Genomic DNA, 24,993 nt, shown 5'->3' on the forward strand with positions numbered 1-24,993 from the left:
CATCGAACCCATCGTTCTACCATTCCTAGACCGGCAAGGGAACTTGCTGTTCCAACAGGACAATGCACGTCCGCATGTATCCCGTGCCACCCAACGTTCTCTAGAAGGTGTAAGTCAACTACCCTGGCCAGCAAGATCCGGATCTGTCCCCCATTGACCATGTTTGGGACTGGATGAAGCGTCGTCTCACGCGGTCTGCACGTCCAGCACGAACGCTGGTCCAACTGAGGCGCCAGGTGGAAATGGCATGGCAAGCCGTTCCACAGGACTACATCCAGCATCTCTACGATCGTCTCCATGGGAGAATAGCAGCCTGGATTGCTGCGAAAGGTGGATATACACTGTACTAGTGCCGACATTGTGCATGCTCTGTTGCCTGTGTCTATGTGCCTGTGGTTCTGTCAGTGTGATCTTGTGATGTATCTGACCCCAGGAATGTGTCAATAAAGTTTCCCCTTCCTGGGACAATGAATTCACGGTGTTCTTATTTCAATTTCCAGGGGTGTAGAAGGCAATGGGAATCACTGCATTAAAGACACGTAACTTGTATCCACAGGTCATGTGACATGTAATTGAAGAAGTGTCATGGTGATCTCTCCATTGGCAAAGGGGGAGGTGACCGTGAGAAAAAGATTGAATCATCGACAAAAGGATAACGTTCTACAAGTCGGGGCTTGGAGTGTCAGAAGCTTGAACGTGGTAGGAAAGCTAGAAAATCTGAAAACGGAAATGCAAAGGCTCAATCTAGAAGTAGTAGGGTTCAGTGTAGTGAAATGGAAAGAAAATAAGGATTTCTGGTAAGATGAGCATAGGGTAACATCAACTGCAGCACAAAATAGTATAACGAGAGGAGGATTCGTTATGAGTAGGAAGCTTCGGCAAAGAATGTGTTAGCGTGGACAGTCCAGTGATACGGTTGTTCTTATCAGAATCAACGGCAAACAAAACCGATAACGATAGTGCAGCTGTACATGCCGACGTCGGAAGCTGAAGATGAAGAAAAATGGTTCAAATGGCTTTGAGCACTACGGGACTTAACATCAGAGGTCATCAGTCCCCTAGAACTTAGAACTACTTAAACCTAACTAACCTAAGGACATCACACACATCCATGCCCGAGGCAGGATTCGGACCTGCGACCGTAGCAGTGCCGCGGTTCCGGACTGAAGCGCCTAGAATCTCTCGACCACCGCGACCGGCTGAAGATGAAGAGATAGATAATGTATATGAGGATATTGAAATGGTAATGCAGTAGATAAAGGCAGATGAAAATCTATTAGTCATGGGGGACTGGAATGCAGTTGTATGGGAAGGAGCAGAAGAAAAGGTTACAGGAGAATATGGGCTTGGGGCAAGGAATGAAAGAGGAGAAACACTAATTGAGTTCTGTAATAAGTTTCAACTCGTAATAGCGAATAGTCTGTTCAAGAATCACAAGAAGAGGAGGTATACTTGGAAAAGACCGGGTGATACGTGAAGATTTCAGTTAGATTGCATCATGGTCAAACAGAGATTCCGAAATCAGATACTGGATTGTAAGGCGTCCCCAGGAGCGGATACAGACTCAGATCACTATGTACCAGTGATGAAGAGTAGGCTGAAGTTTGAGAGATTAGTCAAGAAGAACCAACACGCAAAGAAGTGGGATACAGAAAATCTAAGGAATGACGAAATACGCTTGAAGTTCTCTAAGGCTATAGATAAGGAATAGCTTAGAAGGCAGTACAGTTGAAGAGGATTGGAAATCTAAAACGGCAGTCACCGAAGTTGGAAAGTAAAACATATGTACAAAGAAGGTAACTGTGAAAAACAAAAGGTAACAGAAGAAATACTATCAATGAAACGAGGAAGTACAAAAATGTTCAGAGAAATTCAAGGATACAGAAATGCAAGTCGCTGAGGAATGAAGTAAATAGAAAGTGCAGGGAAGCTAAGACGAAATGTCAGCAAGAAAAATGTGAAGAAATCGAAAAAGAAATGATCGTCGGAAGGACTGTCTCAGCATATAGGGGAGTCAAAACAACCTTTCATAACATTAAGAGGGCAACGGGACTTCCATGTTAAGTGCAGAGGAGCGAGCGGATGGTTGGAAAGAGTACACTGAAATCCTGTACGAAAAAGCTGTCTGATATGATAGAAGAAGAAACAGTAGTCGATTTAGAAGAGAGAGGGGATACAGTATTAGAATGAGAATTTAAGAGTTCTTTGCAGGAGCTAAGATCAAATAAGGCAGAAGGTATAGACTACAGTCCCTCAGGACTTTTAAAATAAGTGGGGAAAGTGGCAACAAAAGGGCTATTCACGTTGGTGTGGAGAATGTACGAGTCTGGCGACATACCAACTGTCTTTCAGAAAAGCATCATCCACACAATTCCGAAGACTGGAAGAGCTGACAAGTGCGAGCATTATCGCACAATCAGGTTAACAGCTCATGCATCAAAGTTACTTACAAGAATAATATGCACGGGAATGGAAAAGAAAATTGAGGATCAGTTACATGACAGTCACATTGGCTTAGGTAAGGTAAACCCAGCGCAGAGGCAATTCTGACGTCGCGGTTGATAATGGAAGCAAGACTGAAGAAAAATCGAGACACATTTGTAAGATTTGCCAACATGGAAAAAACGTTCGATGTTGCAAGATGCTCGAAATTCTGAGAAAAATAGGGGTAAGCTATAAGGAGAGACGGGTAATATACAATACGTACAAGACGAAAGTAAGGAGAAGTAACGGGAATGAGGACAGCGAGAAACTGAACATTAGCATTGATGATCACGAAGTAAATGAAGTTAAGGAATTCTACTAACTTGGCTGCAAAACAACCAATGACGGACGGAGCATGGAGGACATCATAAGCAGACTAGCTATGGCAAAGTGAGCATTCCTTGCGAAGAAAAGTCTACTACTATGAAACATAGGCTTTAATTTGAGGAAGAAATTTCTAAGAATATACGTCTGGAGCACAGCGATGTATGGTAGTGGAACGTGGACTGTGGGAAAACCGGAACACAAGAGAATCTAAGCATTTGACATGTGGTACCACAGACGAATGTTGAAAATTAGGTGGCTTCACCGCCTTGCAACCACTTTCCACAGACCCTCGTGATCGGAGCACGCAAACATCCGATCGGCTTTGCCACTTCCAAACATTCATTTCCAGACGCTGGTGTGCTCTGCTCGTATACACTGCGTAAAAGTATTGTTGTTGTTGTTGTTGTTGTTGTGGTCTTCAGTCCTGAGACTGGTTTGATGCAGCTCTCCATGCTACTCTATCCTGTGCAAGCTTGTTCATCTCCCAGTATCTACTGCAACCTACATCCTTCTGAATCTGCTTAGTGTATTCATCTCTTGGTCTCCCCCTACGATTTTTACCCTCCACGCTGCCCTCCAATACTAAATTGGTGATCCCTTGATGCCTCAGAACATGTGCTACCAACCGATCCCTTCTTCTGGTCAAGTTGTGCCACAAACTTCTCTTCTCCCCAATCCTATTCAATACTTCCTCATTAGTTATGTGGTCGACACATCTCATCTTCAGCATTCTTCTGTAGCACCACATTTCGAAAGCTTCTATTCTCTTCTTGTCCAAACTATTTACCGTCCATGTTTCACTTCCATACATGGCTACACTCCATACAAATACTTTCAGAAATGACTTCCTGACACTTAAATCAATACTCGATGTTAACAAATTTCTCTTCTTCAGAAACACTTTCCTTGCCATTGCCAGTCTACATTTTATATCCTCTCTACTTCGACCATCATCAGTTATTTTGCTCCCCAAATAGCAAAACTCCTTTACTACTTTAAGTGTATCATTTCCTAATCTAATACCCTGAACATCACCCGACTTAATTCGACTACATTCCATTATCCTCGTTTTGCTTTTGTTGATGTTCATCTTATATCCTCCCTTCAAGACACCATCCATTCCATTCAACTGCTCTTCCAAGTCCTTTGCTGTCTCTGACAGAATTACAATGTCATCGGCGAACCTCAAAGTTTTTATTTCTTCCCCATGGATTTTAATAGCTACTCCGAATTTTTCTTTTGTTTCCTTTACTGCTTGCTCAATATATAGATTGAATAATATCGGGGAGAGGCTACAACCCTTTCACACTATTAGTATTAAAGGCTCATTTTTTTGGTATCTTTACATTTTTTTTCTCACTGTGATTCGGAAGTACGAAATTTACTTCAAAGGTGCCGACAAGCTTCCTCTGTAATGGCGGAAAAGCGTGGCGTCCCAGGACGAGGCCAGAACTCAGAAGTTCATGTGAGTTATAAGGTGGGTTAATGACGTCACAAAATTTCAGTACAATGTGCCCAGTGCCGCTGTGGACGCGACACGTGATGGGAAGGCCGTCACCCGCCCGCTTCCCCCTTTACCCACGTCCCACCCCTTATCTTGACGCCTCTGTGGCAGAGACCACAACCGCGACGCCCAGCGTTCAGGTCATGTAATTTTCTTATGCGTTGCCGAAGGAAACGTTCAAGACACACCAACCGCTCAGGAGTGACGCGAAGGGGCTTCAGGAGGTGCCATAATGGGCGTCAGTGAAACCATCTCCTCCCTTGGGGGCGTTCATTTGCACACGTTTCACGGTCGGAGAAGACAGTTCGCAGTGCGGTGAGCACCGAGACGATGCTCTTGACGACTTTTGAGACTACTGACACCACCACGGGCGATTCGACCGTTATACAGTGATACTGTGGGGTGCAATCCCATTGAATTTGCTCTGACTACTGTGGAGTGTAGTGCGATAGCAGTTTTTGCTCTAGCACACAGGGCGGAACCACTAGCAGCCGTTCACAGCCATTAGACGAAAGCACGTTATTGTAACATACATTGTTTGCCTTTTAATTGTTTGCTTTCAGTGCTTTTATAAACGGGACTCAGTCTTCTGCATGTTTTTTTAAATAGTTTAGCAAATGTACAGTCGGTGCCAACAAAACGGCCTCTATAGCGTCCCATCGCCTCTGACGGCACATGTCAACATTTTTCGCATTATAATTAAATTTTTTCCCGAGGAATTTAAGTCTCTTCTTGATCTACGATACTGATCGAAGCAGAAGAAATGAATTACAGTTTGTGCTGCGGCCGGGACTCGAAGAACCGGGTTCGAGTCTCCGCCGCCGCACACATTGTAATTCATTTCTTCTACTTCGACCATTATCTTTCGCACTGCACAGCGGTCAGTACTGCTGCTCAACCACCTTCCTGCTTTTGGCGCGGTAAGACTCTTCTCATTCGCTGGGTGCTCGATTCATTAATAGTTTACAGCTCGTTTTGGCCCTTTTAGATTTATCTCCAACCCCCTTCGTTTTAAATAAGGATTACCGCTTTAAACGCGCTGTTTGTTTACAATATGACATGAATGAATGGGAGTGGCTCTAAGGCAGTTAATTACCTTTCGGCGATAACTCTTGAAAACAGTCTTAGTGACTTCTCTTTAAACACAGCTCTATAATAGTATTTTCATTATACCTTTGGTCTTTATGCCAGTGTTAAGGATTCTGTGAAAAAGAATGTTTCCGTATTATTGTGCGGATCACCTGAGGATACGTCCTCTAGTGGCTCGAAACTGGGCGTGACTTTTAATAAAAGTATTGTACAGCCAGTGCGGATTATTTCTTTCAAAACGTTCGACGAAGTTTGAACATCCAAATCAGAAAAGGGCGCTTGTGCTCTTCAGGCCCTCCTGTTCCACGCCCTCCTGTGACAATTGCGGGGGTGGATGGGAGGGTGGTGGGGGGGATAGGGGGATGGTTGACAATGACATGTGCATGAATGAAATGGAAAGGGCTCTCTAAGATCCACCACTTCCGTAACACCCTCGGTGCCACCCACACGCCTTTCTCGAGGTCTTTAAAAATGTACGTGCACAGAGTTAACGCTTGTCCGATACCTAGCCGCTTCCAGCTGTGTGGCTCTTCACTGCTGTTCTGATGCCTGATTGTGGGCATACGGAGTCTAAGGGATGTCGAACTGGTTGCCTGCTCTCATCTTTAACCCACGCTGCACGCCAGAACAGCTTCCGGGCTCTATTTTCGCATGCGCCGACACTTTGCAGTTTGAAGTTTTCCCAAGCCAGACGGTAATGTCGCAGGACGCCACGCTATTGCACTATTGCAGAGATAGGTTGTAGGCATCTTTGTGCCCTATAGCAATCGAAGAAAAAGAATTTGTAAAAAAAGTCATCCTTTAATTCTTCTGGACAGTGTAGTTTCCTCACCGCGTCACATAGCCGCTACATCACGAGGTCGCATTCAGTCTCGGGGTGGGCTGCGGTTTTGGCTGCCCAGCGATTACTGAAAAGTAATGTGATACCTGCGCCCAGGGCCTCGAGCGCTCGAGAAGCGGACACTGGAGACATTCTGAAAGGACACAGACTGTAGGCGGGAGGACGCCCTCGCCTCACTTAAGAATGGACCAGCTGCGAGGAGCCTGGCGGAAAAGAGAAACGTGATGAAAAGTGATGGACCCCTGGAGCCGTTAGGAAGTAACATCAAGACTGCGCACCCAGAAGATTGTGAGTTCTTCTGACCTAGCATCAGTCTTTTTACCTGCTTAAAGCAAGAACCTGTTCACAATTCCAGCACCCCACACGGAATGGCAGGAGCGTGCCCAAAACGCGAAAACTCGCACAGAGAGTTGTGAGAAAGAAGTCAGTCTTCCTAAAAGAAAATATTTTCTGGACAGTGTGGATATTCCTTATAAATTACGGACGGCAGCAGACGAAGCACTTGCATAAGTCTGTCCAGGCCTTACACAGGGACAGTGATTACAAATAAGTGTTGTGTGGCTCCTCTCACAACTTCGGAATGCAGAAAAAACGTCAGAAGACTGTGCCAACAACCCTGGTGAAACCGTGAGAAAGATACCACTTCCCGAGATACACGCCGGCCGGAGTGCCCGAGTGGTTCTAGGTGCTACAGTCTGGAACCGCGCTGCTGCTACGGTCGCAGTTTCGAATCCTGCCTCGGGCATGGATATGTGTGATGTCCTTAGGTTAGTTAGGTTTAAGTTCTACGGGACTGACGACCTCAGAATTTAAGTCCCATAGTGCTCAGAGTCATTTGAACCGAGACAGACACGAGCCCACGCAAGACGTAGTCATTAAGTGGCTGTCAATCATTCCGCGGCATTTCAAATCGAGTCTGCCAATGACAACGTCACGATAGGAGACATGGAGGAGGAGTGAGAAAAGACAGTCGTAAAGACAGCGCTGAAGCAAAGGTCATAGGTGCTCTTCCATCCATAGCTAACATCCGTCACCGCGATATCGCAGCTTTGCCTACGCAACCCAAAACAGACAACCTGCAGATTGTACCTAGCCCTCGCTTCAAGGCCACGATTGCCGATGAGAGCAGCCGGCTCGCATCGCACAGCTCCGAGGCGACGCGCCGTTCCGATAGCAGTACACGAAGAATGGTCAGGAATAATGGTGAGATCATTCGCATCCCCCCCCCCCCCCGGGACCCCCATTACCTTAAGAGTAGTGAGTAAGCCCAGTCAAATGAGCACTGACATTTGCAATTTGGTTTTGGTTTATGTAAACGATACTACAGTAACAGAAGATGTATTGAATTTAATTGATGATAGGAGAAAATATAAAAATTCAGAAAATCAAGCAGGCGAAAAGGAATATAAACGTTTCAAAAATGTGATTTATAAGAAGTGCAAAATTGTTAAGCAGGGATGGCTAGAGGAGAAATGTAAGGGTGTAGAGACATATATCACTAGGGGTAAGATAGATACTGCCTACAGAAAAACTAAAGAGACCTTTGGAGAAAAGAGAACCACCTGTATGAATATCAAGAGCTCAGATGGAAGACCAGTCCTAAGCAAAGAAAAATCAGAAAGGTGGAAGGAGTATACAGAGTGTCTATACAAGGGTGGTGTACTTAAGGGCAGAAGCATGGAAATGGAGGAGGACGTAGATAAAGATGAGATGGGAGATATGGTACTGCGTGAAGAAATTGACAGCGCACTGAAAGACCTAAGTCGAAACAAGTCCCCAGGAGTAGAAAACATTCCATTAGAGCTACTGATAACCTTGGGAGAGCCAGCCATGACAAACTCTACGGTTTGGTGAGCAAGATGTATGAGACAGGTGAAATACCCTCAGACTTCAAGAGAAATATAATAATTCCATTCCAAAAGAAAGTGCAGGTTGACAATTGTGAAAATTACCGAACTATCAGTTTAATAAGTCATGGTTGCAAAATACTAACACGAATGCATTACAGACGAATGGAGAAGCTGGTAGCAGTCACGTCGGGGAAGATCAGTTTGGATCCCGTAGAAATGTTGTAACACGCGAGGCAATACGGACCCTACGACTTATCTTAGAAAATAGATTAAGGAAATGCAAACCTACGTTTCTAGCAATTGTAGACTTAGAGCAAGCTTTTGACAATATTGACTGGAGTACTCTCTTTCAAATTATAAATGTGGCAGGGGTAAAATACAGGGAACGAAAGACTATTTACAATTTCTACAGAAAGCAGATGGCACTTACGAGAGTAGATGGGCATGAAAGGGAGGCAGTGGTTGGAAAGGGAGTGAGACAGGGTTGTAGCCTATCAACGATATGATTGAATCTATATATTGAACAAGCAGTAAAGGATACAAAAGAAAAATTCAGAGTAGGAATTAAAATCCATGGAGAAGAAATAAAAACTTTGAGGTTTGCCGACGACATTGTAACTCTGTCAGAGACTGCAAAGGACTTGGAAGAGCAATTGAACGGAATGGACAGTGTCTTGAAAGAAGGATATAAGATGAACATCAACAAAAGCAAAATGAGGATAATGGAATGTAGTCTAATTAAATCAAGTGATGCTAGGGTAATTACTTTAGGAATTGAGACAAAGTACGGAAGCAAAACAACTGATGACTGTCGAAGTTGGGCGGATATACAATGTAGATTGGCTATGTCAATGAAAGCGTTTCTGAAGAAGAGAAATTTGTTAACATCGAGTATCAGGAAGTCTTTTCTGAAAGCATTCGTATGGAGTGTAGCCATGTTTGGAAGTGAAACATGGACGATAACTAGTTTAGACTAGAAGAGAATAGAATCTTTCGAAATGTGGAGCTACAGAAAAATTCTGAAGATTAGATGGGTAGATCACGTAACTAATGAATGAGGAGGTACTGAATAGAACTAGGGAAAAGAGGAATTTGTGGCACAACTTGAGCAGAAGGAGGGGTCGTTTGGTAGGACACATTCTGAGGCAGCAATGGATCACCAATTTAGTTTTGAAGGGGAGTGTGGAGGGTAAAATTCGTAGAGGGAGACCAAGAAATGAATACCCTAAGCATATTGAGAAGGATGTTGGTTGCAGTAGTTATTCGGAGAAGAAGAGGATTGCACAGGATAGAACTGCATGGAGATCTGCATCAAACTAGTCTCTGGACTAAAGACCACAACAACAACAACAACAACTGAAGTAAATTCATTGTTTTCATATTTTAATCATCTAAGTAGTCTGTTTCCTTCATGCATCAATCCCTTAATCTCATAACCGTTTGTGTTGGATTTAATTGAATTGCTGGTGTCACTTAATTGTTTTCTTCCCTCGTTGGGCGATTTCGTTGGCAATTTTCATGATACATGGTATCACAAACAATTCGTCGATTCACTATAGTACCTAAATGTAACAGTAATGAACTTTAGGGTTCCGTTTATTTGTAGGCGGTGCTGTTGGTGCAGCCATGAAATGTATAAAAAGAAAACCACGTAACAAACTTTATTATATGTATTACTTTTGAATGCATTATGGGAACAGCAGTGATCAATGTCTTGTAAATAATTACTATTAAAACAGTCTTGATCACGATTTATTTAACAAGGTGACCGGTTTCGACCATTACTGTGGTCATCTTCAGACCATTGAGTAGGAACCTCTTTCTGTTGGAGAATCACTAGCGATCTGAAGATGACCACAGCAGTGGTCGAAACCGGTCACCTTGTTAAATAAATCGTGGTCAAGACTGTTTTTAATAGTCATTATGTATTATATGTACTCTGATAAGGCAAAGCATTATGACCATTGTCCACCGCGAGGATGGATGTCGCATGGTGGCGTTACGGGAACGTGACACGGCAAAGAAAGTATGTGAGTGGATCAAAGGATGATAGGGAATCATTCTTGCGATGGCACGGGCCGCAGATGTGGAAATCCAGCTTCACTCGAAGCTACTTTGGCAAAAGCAATATTATTATAACTCAGAGCTTGTGAACGAACATCTAGAAAAACAGCGTATCTGGTCGAATGATGAAGTTCTACTCTAGTAAGCATCTATGGAAAGTCGTAGAACGACAGCGAATCTACGACTGGGTGATATGTGGTTTGACGTCCACGACTTTTCACAGAGCGTGGGTTTTGGATGCTCAGCTGCTCTGTAAAGTAGGGTAGGTGGTGACCCGCGTCACCCCTGCTGAAAGAACTCAATGCTGGCGTAGGCGTAAGTGTTTCGGATCACACCATTCATCGAACGTTGTTGGAAACTGGACTCAGCAGACGACCTTTAAGTGTTCACATGTTGGCCCAAACACATCGTTAGTCACTATTTCAGTGGCCACGGGATCTACATTTATATTCCGCAAGCAACCCAATGGTTCGCGGGAAGAACGACTTTCGGAAAGCCTCCGTGCGCGCTCGAATGTCTAATTTTACATTCCTGATCTCCTCGGGGGGTATAAGTAGGGGGAAGCAATATATTCGATGCCTCATCTGAAACGCAACATCTCGAAACCTGGACAGAAAGCTACACCGCGATGCAGAGCGCCTCTCTTGCTGAGTCTGCCACTTGTGTTTGCTAAACATCTCCGTAAAATTATCACGCTTACCAACTAACCCTGTGAAGAAACGCGCCGCTCTTCTTTGGATCTTCTCTATCTCCTCTGTCATCCGACCTGGTACGGATCCCACATTGATGAGCAGTACTCAAGTATAGGTCGAACGAGTGTTTTGTAAGCCACCTCCTTTGTTGATGGACTACATTTTCTAAAGACTCTCCCAATGAATCTCAACCTCGCACCCGCCTTACCAACAATTAATTTTACAGTATAATCATACAATAAAGGATCCTTCTTTCTGTGTATTCGCAATACATTACAATTGTCTATGTTAAGGGTCAGTTGCCACTCCCTGCACCAAGTGCCTATCCGCTGCAGATCTTCCTGCATTTCGCTGCAAGTTTCTAATGCTGCAACTTTTCTGTATACCACAGCATCATCCGCGAAAAGTGGCATGGAACTTCCGACACTATCTACTAGGTCATTTATAAGTATATCTTGTGAAAAGCAATGGTCCATAACACTCCCCTGTGGCACGCTAGAGGTTACTTTAACGTCTGTAGACGTCTCTCCACTGAGAACAACATGCTGTCTTCTGTTTGCTAAAAACTCTTCAAACCAGCCACACTGCTGTTCTGATATTCCGTAGGCTCTTACTTTGTTTATCAGCGACTGTGCGCAATTGTATCGAACGCCTTCCGGAAGTCAAGGAAAATGGCATCTACCTGGGAGCCTGCATCTAATATTTTCTGGGTCTCATGAACAAATAAAGCGAGTTGGGTCTCACACGATCGCTGTTTCCGGAATCCATGTTGATTCCCACAGAGTAGATTCTGGGTTTCCAGAAATGACATGGTACGCGAGCAAAAAACATGTTCTAAAATTCTACAAAATATCAATGTCAGAGATATAGGTCTATAGTTTCGCGCATCTGCTCGACGACCCCTCTTCTTGTGCTCTTTTCCAAAAGTTTCCGTTGCTCTAGAGACTTGCGGTACACGGCTGTTAGAAGGGGGGCAATTTCTCTTGCGTACTCTGTGTTGAATGGAATTGGTATCCCGTCAGGTCCAGTGGACTTTCCTCTGTTGAGTGATTTCAGTTGCTTTTCTATTCCCTGGACACTTATTTCGATGTCATCCATTTTTTCGTTGGTGCGAGGATTTAGAGAAGGCACTGCAGTGCGGCGGTCTTCCTCTGTGAAACAGAGATCGTCGAGATTGGACAGTATATCAATGGAAACGTCTCGGCTCGTCGCATGAATCACTTTTTTGCTACATCAGGTCGATGGTCGAGTCCACAAATGCCGACATTCAAGCGGACGGCGTTCGAAATGTGCACTTCGCCAGGTCAGAGGCTGGTGGAAGCGATTTTATACCACAGGAGACAATGCGCTGCTCTCACATCCGACCTGTGGTAGTAATCGCACTCACAGCTGTGAATCATCTGCACCCCCTCATGCTTCGTGCTCCTGTGGTTTGAGGAGGACGGTAGTCCTGGCGACGAAATTCACTCAGTTTGAATATAATGGAACCCATTTGGGTCACTATCAGGCGCCATCACCGCACGCACAAATCAGCGGCCCGCTATTTAAGGAAATGAAGTGACTTGTAGCGCCGCCCGGAATTAGCCGAGCGGTCTGGGCACTGCAGTCATGGACTGTGCGGCTGGTTCCGGCGGAGGTTCGAGTCCTCCCTCAGGCATGGGTGTGTGTGTTTGTCCTTAGGATAATTTAGGTTAATCGCCAGGTCCTGATGGGATTCCAGTTCTGTTTTACAGAGAGTACTCAACTGCATTGTCTCCTTACTTAGCTTGCATTTATCGCGAATCTCTTGCCCAACGTGAAGTCCCGAGCGATTGGAAAAAAGCGCAGGTGACGCCTGTATATAAGAAGGGTAGAAGGACGGATCCTCAAAATTACAGACCGATATCCTTAACTTCGGTTTGTTGCAGGATTCTCGAACATATTCTCAGTTCGAATATAATGAATTTCCTTGAGACAGAGAAGTTGCTGTCCATGCATCAGCGCGGCTTTAGAAAGCATCGCTTCTGCGAACCGCAACTCGCTCTTTTTTTCACATGATATCTTGCGAACCATGGCCGGCCGCGGTGGTCTAGCGGTTCTGGCGCTGCAGTCCGGAACCGCGGGACTGTTACGGTCGCAGGTTCGAATCCTGCCTCGGGCATGCGTGTGTGTGATGTCCTTAGGTTAGTTAGGTTTAAGTAGTTCTAAGTTCTAGGGGACTTATGACCTAAGATGTTGAGTCCCATAGTGCTCAGAGCCGTTTGAACCATTTTTTTTGCGAACCATGGATGAAGGGTATCAGACGGATGCCATATTCCTTGACTTCCGGAAAGCGCTTGACTCGGGACGCCACTGCAGACGCCTAAGTAAGATACGAGCATATGGGATTGGTTCCCAAGTAGGTGAGTGGCTGGAAGACTTCTTAAGTAATAGAGCCCAGTACGTTGTCCTTGATGGTGAGTGTTCATCGGAGGTGAGGGTATCATCTGGAGTGCCCCAGGGAAGCGTGGTAGGTCCGCTGTTGTTTTGTATCTACATAAATGATCTTTTGGATAGGGTGGGTAGCAATGTGTGGCTGTTTTCTGACGATGCTGTGGTGTACGGGAAGGTGTCGTCGTTGAATGACTGTAGGAGGATACAAGATGACTTGGACAGGATTTGTGATTGGTGTAAAGAATGGCAGCTAACTCTAAATATAGGTAAATGTAAATTAATGCAGATGAATAGGAAAAAGAATCCGGTAATGTTTGAATACTCCATTAATAGTGTAGCGCTTGACACAGTCCCGTCGATTAAATATTTGGGCGTAACATTGCAGCGCGATATGAAGTGGGACAAGCATGTAATGACAGTTGTGGGGAAGGCGGATAATCGTCTTCGGTTCATTGGCAGAATTTTGGGAAGATGTGGTTCATCTGTAAAGGAGACCGCTTATAAAACACTAATACGACCTATTCTTGAGTATTACTCGAGCGTTTGGGATCCCTGACAGGTCAGATTGAGGGAGGACATAGAAGCAATTCAGGGGCGGGCTGCTAGATTTGATCATCACGTGATTGTTACCGAAAAGCTTCAGGAACACGGGTGGGAGTCTCTAGAGGCGTTCTTTTCGTGAATCGCTACTGAGGAAATTTAGAGAACCACCATTTGAGGATGACTGGAGTACAGTTTTACTGCTGCCAACTTACATTTAGCGGAAAGACCAGAAAGATAAGATAAGAGAGATTAGGGCTCGTACAGAGGCATGTAGGCAGTCATTTTTCCCTCGTTCTGTTTGGGAGTGGAACAGGGAGAGAAGATGCTAGTTGTGGTACGCGGTTCCCCTCCGCCTCGCACCGTATGGTGGATTGCGGAGTATGTATGTAGATGTAGATGTAAGCTTAGGGACTGATGACTTTGGCAGTTAGGTCCCACAAGATTTCACACACATTTGTAAAAGACATTTTTACTTGTGGGTGGATGTCTGGTGTGCCACTGTAACGTTGATACATTAATTTGTTCTGAAAGCGGTTCTGATATTCAAGACAATAAAAGCGGGTTAAAAGCTGTGAGCTATCTGGAGAAGTTAACCTTGCATTACTGAGCAACTGTTTCACCAGGTATCCAGTCAAGCTTACCAAATTCCCAGCCAGACAAACATTAATTATAATCTTTTAGTAGTCATCTTACGATAACTGGTGATATATACGTATAAAAAGACAATTTAAATAAAAAGAAATAAATCAGTTTATATTTGGACATTTATTTTAACATTGATCATTGTTCCGTTAAAATTTCAGCGTATTAAAATTGATTCATAACTAAACTGGTGCCTTATTTAGGATTGTGAAGATGTGAATTTGTAATCTTACGGAACACATCATTTATGGAGCTAAGATTGAGAGACTGCGTACAACACTGCATTCATAAAATAACACACGAAGAACATTGAAACATATGCAAGAGGAAATTAACCACAACCAACCGATTCAATTTTCAGCCAGAGAAGCTACGTTCGTAGCGCAATCCTGTCCATCATGAAATTACCACACACTGGTATACTAAATTCATACTAACTCTCTAAGAAATCTTCCTGACACGAATAGCTGAGGGCTACTTTGATGATTACACTACATGCTTCACGTGGTCAGCTTGGTTTACACAAAGAGCGTAACTCCACAATAATTTTGATAATTAAAATAAATTACATCGAAACACAAATTACAAAAGAAAAACCTCGAAATGGTTACTATCGTCTTACTATTAACCTGATGGGTCAAACAATTATATAAGCACGTGGTACTGGTCTCACAAAGTACACCTCACGTGGGTTGAACATAAAGAAAAGTTGCTATATTGAAAAATATTGTCAAGACGAGAAGTTATAATCTCACGCACATTCGAATTTAAGATTGATGATCTTAGTTAGAGTTACTGATCAACAAGTGGTTCCACTTTACTCACAAAGTAGTGACAAAGCAAATACTGGAAGATGTTCTGAGCTTCACACTCGAATTACACTGCGTTGAAATTTAAGATAACATTATATATTTTAGATCTAAACCTGAAATAAAGGTGATTAAATTTTCAGTTAGGTTGAACTTACGAAATCCATTGCCCTACAGAGACGCGCTTAGCCAGAGGTCTTACCACTTCAGACGCTCGCCGCTTGTCTGCTACCATGAAGCATGCAACTAGAAATACATTGCCCATTCATCCTTTCACACAGAAGGGAAGGGGGTTCAAAATGGTTCAAATGGCTCTGAGCACTATGGGACTTAACAGCTATGGTCATCAGTCCCCTAGAAATTAGAACTACTTAAACTTAACTAACCTAAGGACATCACAGACACCCAGTCATCACGAGGCAGAGAAAACCCCTGACCCCGCTAGGAATCGAACCCGGGAACCCGAGCGCGGGAAGCGAGAACGCTACCGCACGACCACGAGCTGCGGACAAGGAAAGGGGGATGACAGTACCTTATCATATACAGTATATAAAAGAAAGCGGATGTAGGTTCCGTATGAGACTGCGTGACATGAATTACATATAAACTGTGTTTTAAAGTGTAGTAGTGTGACAGATCGATCTTGTTTATGTGTAAAAGTAACACATTCCACTGCTCAGTCTCCTCCCAGATAGTCAGAAACACCACAGTAAATTTAGAAGTGGAATGTATGCCGTAAATGACAACAGTTTTAAGAAATTAACATGAAAGGAATCCAACAGAGACCTTTCAACATACCTCCACGAACCTACCAAAAAACTGTCGAATCCATGATACGCTGAATCGGTGACGTATTGGGTTCCAAACATGGACCAACGAGGCATTAAGCAGGTGGGCATAATATTTTGGCTCCTCAGTGTATACAGTCTGCTGGTGCGGACGATGCTGAATAGGAGGCGCGCGGGCTGGCAGCCACTAGCAGCCACTTGCTGGAGAAACCTCCCCCCCCCCCCCCCCTCCTCGCACCGCTTCGCTGGCAGCGGAGGCGACAGCCGGCGTGCGGCCCGGGACGGCTTTATTACGACGGAGGCGGCGATGGGGGCGAAGGCCGGGGGCGGGGCGGGGGCGGGCGCCGAGGAAGCGTCGCAGGCGGCAGGGCGCGCATTGTGCGGCGAAAGCCCTCTAATTAACAGAAACACGCGTATTGTCGGCGCGACAGCTGCGCATAATACGGCCACCTGCGCCGCGCCTCATTGTCGGCTCGGGGCGCATTCCTCGCCGCGTGGCGCCACCTGTGGGACCGGCGCCCGCTGCCCCCTGCAACCCCACTAACCGCCGCGAGGCACCTGCTGGCATAGTTGGCAGCCGTAGCGACGCGCCCCCCTACGCGTAGGAACTTTTGGTCTTTTTTTCCAAAACATACGGACGGATTTCCGATTTGTAAAGCTCAAGCGTTACATAGGGACCATAAGTCCTCAAGTTGTCCAAGAAAGAAAAATTACAAAATAAGACATTGAAAAAGTAAAAGTTTCCAGACTGTATAAATTTTAGACATTGGTACGCCTGTTACCGCTGCGGAGTTGGCCTGTAAGGGCCTGCGTAAGGGACGAACCGCTGTGCAGAAATGGATTATTTATTTTTTTGTATCCATATTTTGCAGCTTCAAACTTTACTGTATTCAATACACTGGAGATATAAATTAAAAAACGCCTTCAGTCGGAACTTTTTGTGTTTTATTAAGTACACGATGCATTTCGGTCCCTCTGGGTCCATCATCAGATGTAATTTGTCTTAGTAATTGCTTTATTTTTTCCCTTCAATGAGGTCAAATACATATTCCTGTCACGAAGAGGTTCTATGTTACGTTATGAATTTCGTAAGTCAAACGCAGAAAATACGTTCGAAATAGTGGAAAAATGAAAAGTGTAATCTTACCACTTAATCCAAGAGAAGCGTTTCTAACGTTTTAACACCAGCGTGCAGAAATGAATTATTTAATTTTATTTTATCCATACTTCGCAACTTCAAACGTTACTGTATTCAATACACTGGATGAATTAATTAAAAAATGCCTTCAGTCACAAACGTTTCGTGTTTTTTTAAGTACACGATGCATTTCGGACCCTCTGGGTCCATCATCAGATGCAATTTGTCTTAGTACTTGCTTTATTTTTTCCCTTCAGTGAGGTGGAATGCATATTCCTGTCAAGAAGAGGGTCGATATTAGGTTATGAATTCTGTAAGTGAAACGCGGAAAATATGTGCGAAATAATGGAAAAAATGAAAAGTGTATACTTACCACATAATCCAAGAGAAGCGTTTCTAACATTTTAACACCAGCGTACATTCCTTTTTCCTTCGTTTTCGTGCATATCACTTCATTCAAGACGCACATTTCCATACACATGATCGTAAACACTTTACGGATGTTTTTGTACGTCGTGTGGTCACATATGATTTTATTCATAGTGCTAAAGATATAATTATTAAACAATTGGCATATGCAGGAAATAACTTTAGAATCTTTAAAATTACAGAAATAACTGTGTGCGAAATATGTATGTTCATTTAACATAGATTCTGGTTTTTTGATTTTGTGGAGGTATGCCGCCTGTTGTTCTAACAGATTTAAGGTCTTACTATTGGCTTCATTATGTAGTGCTAACAAATAGTTTTCTACACTGTTGATGAAATGTTTCGTTTCCAACATATGTTATGCGATGACTGATTTTGCGAAGTGATTGAGCCTGAAAGCATTTACGTGCTCTTGAAAACTGGTTTTGAAGTTTCTGCCTCTTTTCTCTACGTAGAAGGCAGGACAACTGGGACATATTACTTTGTACACTCCACTGTTTTGTATGTTTGGGTATTTGATTTTATTTTATGGACGACTATGTTTCCTAACTTGTTATTAGTTGAGAATGAAACAGTTGTTTCTCTGTAATGATTAGCGATTTTTTGTGATACGGGGCCCAGCTTTGAGGTACTGGCGAATATTTTCTCTTCTTTACAGTGTGACCATTCGTTGTCTTACTTTTGTGTATCTGTCTGACTAAATTGTCAGTTGTTATGGCTGTGTAGCCATTATTTATGGCAATGCTCTTTATTGTATCTATCTCATTCTTGAGTGTGTTTTCCTCTAAATCAAGAAAGAGTACTCTGTGTGGTATGGACCTAAATTCAGCGTGTTTCTGTGTGGTGGGGTGGCACGATAAGTTGTGCAGTGTACGTGCGTTTTATGTGTATGTTGAACTTATGCTTTTGTTTGTGATTGGTGATTTTAAGATCCAGGAAGTTTATACTTTTGTTGTCCTCATGTTCTAATGTTAATTTTATGTTTTTGTGGAAGGGACTGAATACTGCTAGTAGTTGTTCGATCTCATATTTTGTTCCATTGAATAGCAGCAAGGTATCATCAACATATCTCCAGTCTCTGTCTGAAGAGCGTACATGACAGGTGAAATACTGACGTGTTTGTTGCTTAGCGCTCCTCGTGCCAATGAGCTGCTGCCTCCTAAGATACAAATTTCACGCGGATGTAACTTAGATTCGGGAATGCGCATTACGGGAAAATCATCTTGAAATGTGGTACTTATTTGTAGAAAAGAACGTAAATTAAACTACATTTGTTGCAATACAACGCAGTGATGGCCACTTTTGAAGGAACCCCGACGCTAGCAACATCGTGAACGGAAAGCAATCAACGCGAAGTGCTCAGAATCGGGCCTACATTCGACGACCGAAACCTGGGGTCCATCAGGCAACTTTTAGCGCGTCTACGGTAATCTCTGCACCATTGTTACTTCCACAGTCACATTCTTAACTTCCGCTGCGACGATTGTCTCACTGTCTTTACTTTGTGTTCATGTGTTGAAAGCAAAGAACAAACAACTGGCGTAGACCAGTAGTTCAGTTCCTTTAGCCTTAACATAAGCTTCTAAAGCTTTTTTTTCCTGCGATGTGTAACTCTAGTATTACGAGTACTTTATTATGGCTTCAACACCAAAAAAGAAGAAAGAGTTACAAAACAGAAACAGTGCCAAGGAGAGTTATCGTACTCATTGCATGGTAGGTGATATTACACACAACAAAAAAAGTTTTGCATCACCTTGGTTCCGAGAGTTCCGCAGCCTGAACAGAAAATTGGAGTAGAGATCAACTTTACCATCATTTCCGTCCTTTTTATTGCTCATGAAAACCACACATTGCATGTTGTACCACCATACAGCGAGACCTTCAGAGGTGGTGGTCCAGGTTGCTGCACACACCGGTACCTCTAATATCCAGTAGCACGTCCTCCTGCATTGATACATGCCTGTATTCGTCATGGCACACTACCCACAAGTTCGTCAAGGCCCTGTTGGTCCAGACTGTGCCACTCTTCAACAGCGATTCGGCGTAAATCTCTCAGAGTGGCTGGTGGGTCACGACGTCCGTAAACAGCCCTTTTCATCGCAGGTATGTTCGATAGGGTTCATGTCTGGCGAACATGCTGGCCAGTCTAGTCGACCGATGTCGTTATCCTGGAGGAAGTCATTCACAAGATGAGCATGATGGGAAGCGAATTGTCGTCCATGAAGACGAATGCCTCGTCAATATGCTGCCGATATGGTTGCACTTTTGGTCGGAGTATGGCATTCGCGTATCGTACAGCCGTTTCGGCGCCTTCCATGACCACCACCAACGGTGTACATCAGCCCCACATAATGCCACCCCAAAACTGCAGGGACCTCCACCTTGCTGCACTCGCTGGACAGTGTGTCTAAGGCGTTCAACCTGACCGGGTTGCTTCCAAACACGTCTCCGACGATTGTGTGGTTGAAGGCATGTCGACACTCGTCAGTGAAGAGAAAGTGATGCCAATCCTGAGCGGTCGCTTGGGCATGTTGTTGGACCCATCTGTACCGCGCTGCATGGTGTCGTGGTTGCAAAGATGGACCTCACCCTGGACGTCGGGAGAGAAGTTGCGCAATTTGCAGCCTATTGCGCACAGTTTGAGTCGTATCACGACGTCCTGTTGCTGCACAAAAAGCATTATTCAACATGGTGGCGGTGCTGTCAGGGTTCCTCCGAGCCGTAATCCGAAGGTAGCGGTTACCCACTACTGTATTAGCCCTTGGGCGGCCTGAGCGAAGCATTTCACTGACATTTCCTGTCTCTCAGTATCTCCTCCATGTCCGAGCATCACTTTGGTTCACTCCGAGATACCTGGACACTTCCATTGTTGAGAGGACACTTCGATTGTTGAGAGCCCTTCCTGGCTCAAAGTAAAATGGAGACGATATCGAACCGCAGTATTGAACGTCTAGGCATTGTTAAACTACAGGCAACTAGTGCCGTGTACCTCCTTCCTGGTGGAATGACTGTAACTGATCGGCTGTCGGACCCCCTCCATCTAATAGGTGCTGCTCATGCATGGTTGTTTACGTGTTTGGGTGGGTTTGAACAGTTAAAGGTACTGTGTCTGTGATACAGTAACCACAGTCAATGTCTATCTTCAGGAGCTGTGGGAAACGGGGTGATGCAAAAGTTTTTCGATTTGTGTAATTTGTCTGCTGGAAGAAGCGAACTTTTCACACATGCGAATCACGATTCGCACAAAAGTCTAGTGTCACAATTTAATAAACTATCAGTGCTTTCATCGTGGGCACATCAACCTGCTACAAGCACCGCAAGTCTTAGGCTCGAAGAGGAAACCGAAGCTGTTGAATTAAGATTTGGGGCAGCATTTGCTGAGCGCTCATTATCCTTGTAAACAGAAGATCATATTCGTGAGCTTATAAAACACATTTTCGTCGATTCTGAAATTGATGGAAACACTAACAGCAGCAAGCTTCCCAAATAATATTAAGAATATTTTGTTTGAAAACAGTTACCGTTTAGTGTAAAGAATTGTTAATAAAGGGAAAATGTTACTACCCAAAACGTGAATAGCTCTCTTTTCTCGCCAATCTACAATCTTTTGCGTCCATAGGAACTTCCAAGGTCGACTTATGGACTTCTCACATGCTTTGTAAGGATATGATCGAAAATGAATTGGCAACACTGCCTGCAGGGGCCAACTGATAAATTTGCTCGAGACCTGACAAGCAGCGCTTTTTCGAACCTAAATACGTTATTTATTGTTACTCAGTATAGGCTCGGTTGTTGCGTAACATCTGTTACACTATATCAACATAAAAGTTTCCTCCAAATTCAAAATTATCTGGGATAAAATAAAATGGTCGGCAGGTTACCTACAACGTGCCGAGAAACCACACTGCAGTTGTGAGAGTCGGAAAACATGAAAGAGAGTGACACAAAGTTGTACATTATCTCCCATCCCATTCAGTGTGCGCATAGTACAAGCAATCAAGGAATCAAAAGAGAAATTTTCAAAACAAAATTCTAGGAGGGGAAATCAAAAGCTTTAAGGATTGCGATTTTGTCAGGTATGACAAATGACCAGGAAGATCAATTGAACGGAATAGATCGTGACTTGAAAAGAGATTATAAGATGATGACTATCAAAATGGAATAATGATAATGGAACGTAAATGAATTAAGTCAGGTGATGCATAGGTAATTAGATTAGAAAAGTACTAGACAAGTTTTGCTAATTGGACAGCAAAATAACTGACAATGAGAGAAGTTAAGGATATGAAATGCAGATTATCAATAACACTAAGACTTTTTTGAGATAGGAAAATGTATTAACGTCTCATAGAAACTCCAATTTCAGAAAGCCTTTTTCTACAACGTAGCTTCACATAGAAGGAAAATTTGGATGATAAACAACAGCGCGAATAATAGACCAGAAACTTTTGCTGTATTCCCGCAAGAAGAAAGCTAAAAATTACATGGATACATCAGGTAACAAATTAAGAGGTACTGAATCCAGTCAGAAAGAAAAGGTATTTGTGGCACATCTACATCGAAAGTAAGAACAGACTGATCGATCTCATGCTGTGTATCTACGATTTAACTAATTGGTTAATAAACTTAAAACTTGGGACGGAAGCAGGGTATGGGGAGTGGTACAGCGACATGAAAGTTTGACCAATTTAAGATATCTCAAATAGGTTTAGGATGTGGTAATTGGGCAGAGGTGGGGCTATCCGCAAAGAATGGAATAGCATGAGAAGGTGCATCGAATAATAGGAAACGTGAGGGTTTAAATTAAATTCGCTTAATGAGCTTAAATATTAACAACTCATTTTGAGTTTTTAGTGAAGTGTGACGGACAACCCTTTTTTATATGAGTACATGAATAAAACCGATACCGTCCACGAACTGTAGCTTCTTGCAGTCAGTAACAACCAACTAAAGGATCTACTGTTATTTCACTAAACGTAATGGATAATTCTTATCTCTACAGTCCAAAAAACGGGCCACAGCATACACATTGTCAAAGTATGCCTTCCTGGTAGTGTATCCCACGCTACACCAGACAGAGCACTTTAGCCATTAGCCTACCAAAAAATGGTTCAAATGGCTCTGAGCACTATGCGACTTAAATTCTGAGGTCATCAGTCGCCTAGAACTTGGAACTAATTAAACCTAAGGACATCACACACATCCATGCCCGAGACAGGATTCGAACCTGCGACCGTAGCGGTCGCTCGGCTCCAGACTGTAGCGCCTAGAACCGCACGGCCACTCCGGCCGGCATTAGCCTACCAGTACCTCATTCATTCACAACGCTGCACAGTTGTGTATTATGAGTAACAATATTTGAGAAACAGTGCTTCACTAAATCATGTTACATTTTGTACATACTGCTTGCTTTTCTAATTTGTGGTTTGTTTACTGCACACGCATTGCCCTGCACACACAAGACGTACTATATTATAAAAAAGAGAAATTTTGGTCGATTGTATTATTTTATAGCGTATTTATGGCTCATTAGAAAAACATCAGGCCCTGGCCTGCTGACAGTCTACCCACTTCAGTGGATCCAAGCTCCATGACGTCACCACTGATAGACAGGTGGGTGTAATTCAATTTCCCATATGACACTACAGGTCTCACCTGTCTCACAGCTCTGCATGTATCATCGATTTTCCATTTCATGCTTCAGCATAGTGTTACTCCTGATGTGGTCATCTGTCTGTAGATAGCTCTCCACACCAATTTCTTCCTCATTGCATCACTACTGTGCACATACATGCACAAAGTTAGAAAGTCGATGTTGCTGGTCCGCTTTACAAATTGTAAGGTAAGCAAAACAGTGTTGTGAGGCGGCCTGGACTGGTACTGTGTGGAAATAGTTAAAGCAGCAGTACTCAGGCAGCAAAGTGTCACAGGCCTCTTCTCATCGGAAGTGTTTAATGCACCCGCCAAAAGACGCAACATAGGCCAAAAACACGCAGCTCAGAAGAGTAAATATACCCTAGCCATTTGTACTTAAAATCACTTCTGTCAGCAACACAGGTCTAACACCAAGTGTGTTGTGTCGTTTCGCCACCACATGTGATAGTGATCAAAGAACGCAGTATACATCTACATCAGGACAGACCACAGTGAAGCTCTTCATTTCCATACCTGCTGCTGTAGGAGTCCAACACTGTCCCAATGTTCCAGCCACGACTACCAGCATGCGTGCAGTGGGTCACTGCCTACTATATCACCGGCCAGCCGCCTTCCAACACTGGTAGGGGTGGAGGATGGGAAAGGTTCACACCACCACCAGTACAATCGGCCATGCATAGGCTGCTCAGCATGAAGAAACGCCGCTGTCAAGAGAAGGTTGCGTCACGAAGGCCACAGCCAGCTGATACTGCACTCTGTCAGCAGTCCTGGGCATCAGCAGTATCTGAGGCAGTGGAATACCCCGCCCAAATCGCGGACATCCTGTAGTGGGCTGTCGCTAGATGCAATAATAATGAACACAGATTATTTGTAAACTACATTCCTGGAAATTGAAATACGAACACCGTGAATTCATTTTCCCAGGAAGGGGAAACTTTATTGACACATTCCTGGGGTCAGATACATCACATGGTCACACTGACAGAACCACAGGCACATAGACACAGGCAACAGAGCATGCACAATGTCGGCACTAGTACAGTGTATATCCACCTTTCGCAGCAATGCAGGCTGCTATTCTCCCATGGAGACGATCGTAGAGATGCTGGATGTAGTCCTGTGGAACGGCTTGCCATGCCATTTCCACCTGGCGCCTCAGTTGGACCAGCGTTCGTGCTGGACGTGCAGACCGCGTGAGACGACGCTTCATCCAGTCCCAAACATGCTCAATGGGGGACAGATCCGGAGATCTTGCTGGCCAGGGTAGTTGACTTACACCTTCTAGAGAACGTTGGGTGGCACGGGATACATGCGGACGTGCATTGTCCTGTTGGAACAGCAAGTTCCCTTGCCGGTCTAGGAATGGTAGAACGATGGGTTCGATGACGGTTTGGATGTACCGTGCACTATTCAGTGTCCCCTCGACGATCACCAGTGGTGTACGGCCAGTGTAGGAGATCGCTCCCCACACCATGATGCCGGGTGTTGGCCCTGTGTGCCTCGGTCGTATGCAGTCCTGATTGTGGCGCTCACCTGCACGGCGCCAAACACGCATACGACCATCATTGGCACCAAGGCAGAAGCGACTCTCATCGCTGAAGACGACACGTCTCCATTCGTCCCTCCATTCCCGCCTGTCGCAACACCACTGGAGGCGGGCTGCACGGTGTTGGGGCGTGAGCGGAAGACGGCCTAAGGGTGTGCGGGACCGTAGCCCAGCTTCATG

This window comes from Schistocerca cancellata, chromosome 6, assembly GCF_023864275.1.
Source record: "Schistocerca cancellata isolate TAMUIC-IGC-003103 chromosome 6, iqSchCanc2.1, whole genome shotgun sequence".
NCBI lineage: Eukaryota > Metazoa > Arthropoda > Insecta > Orthoptera > Acrididae > Schistocerca > Schistocerca cancellata.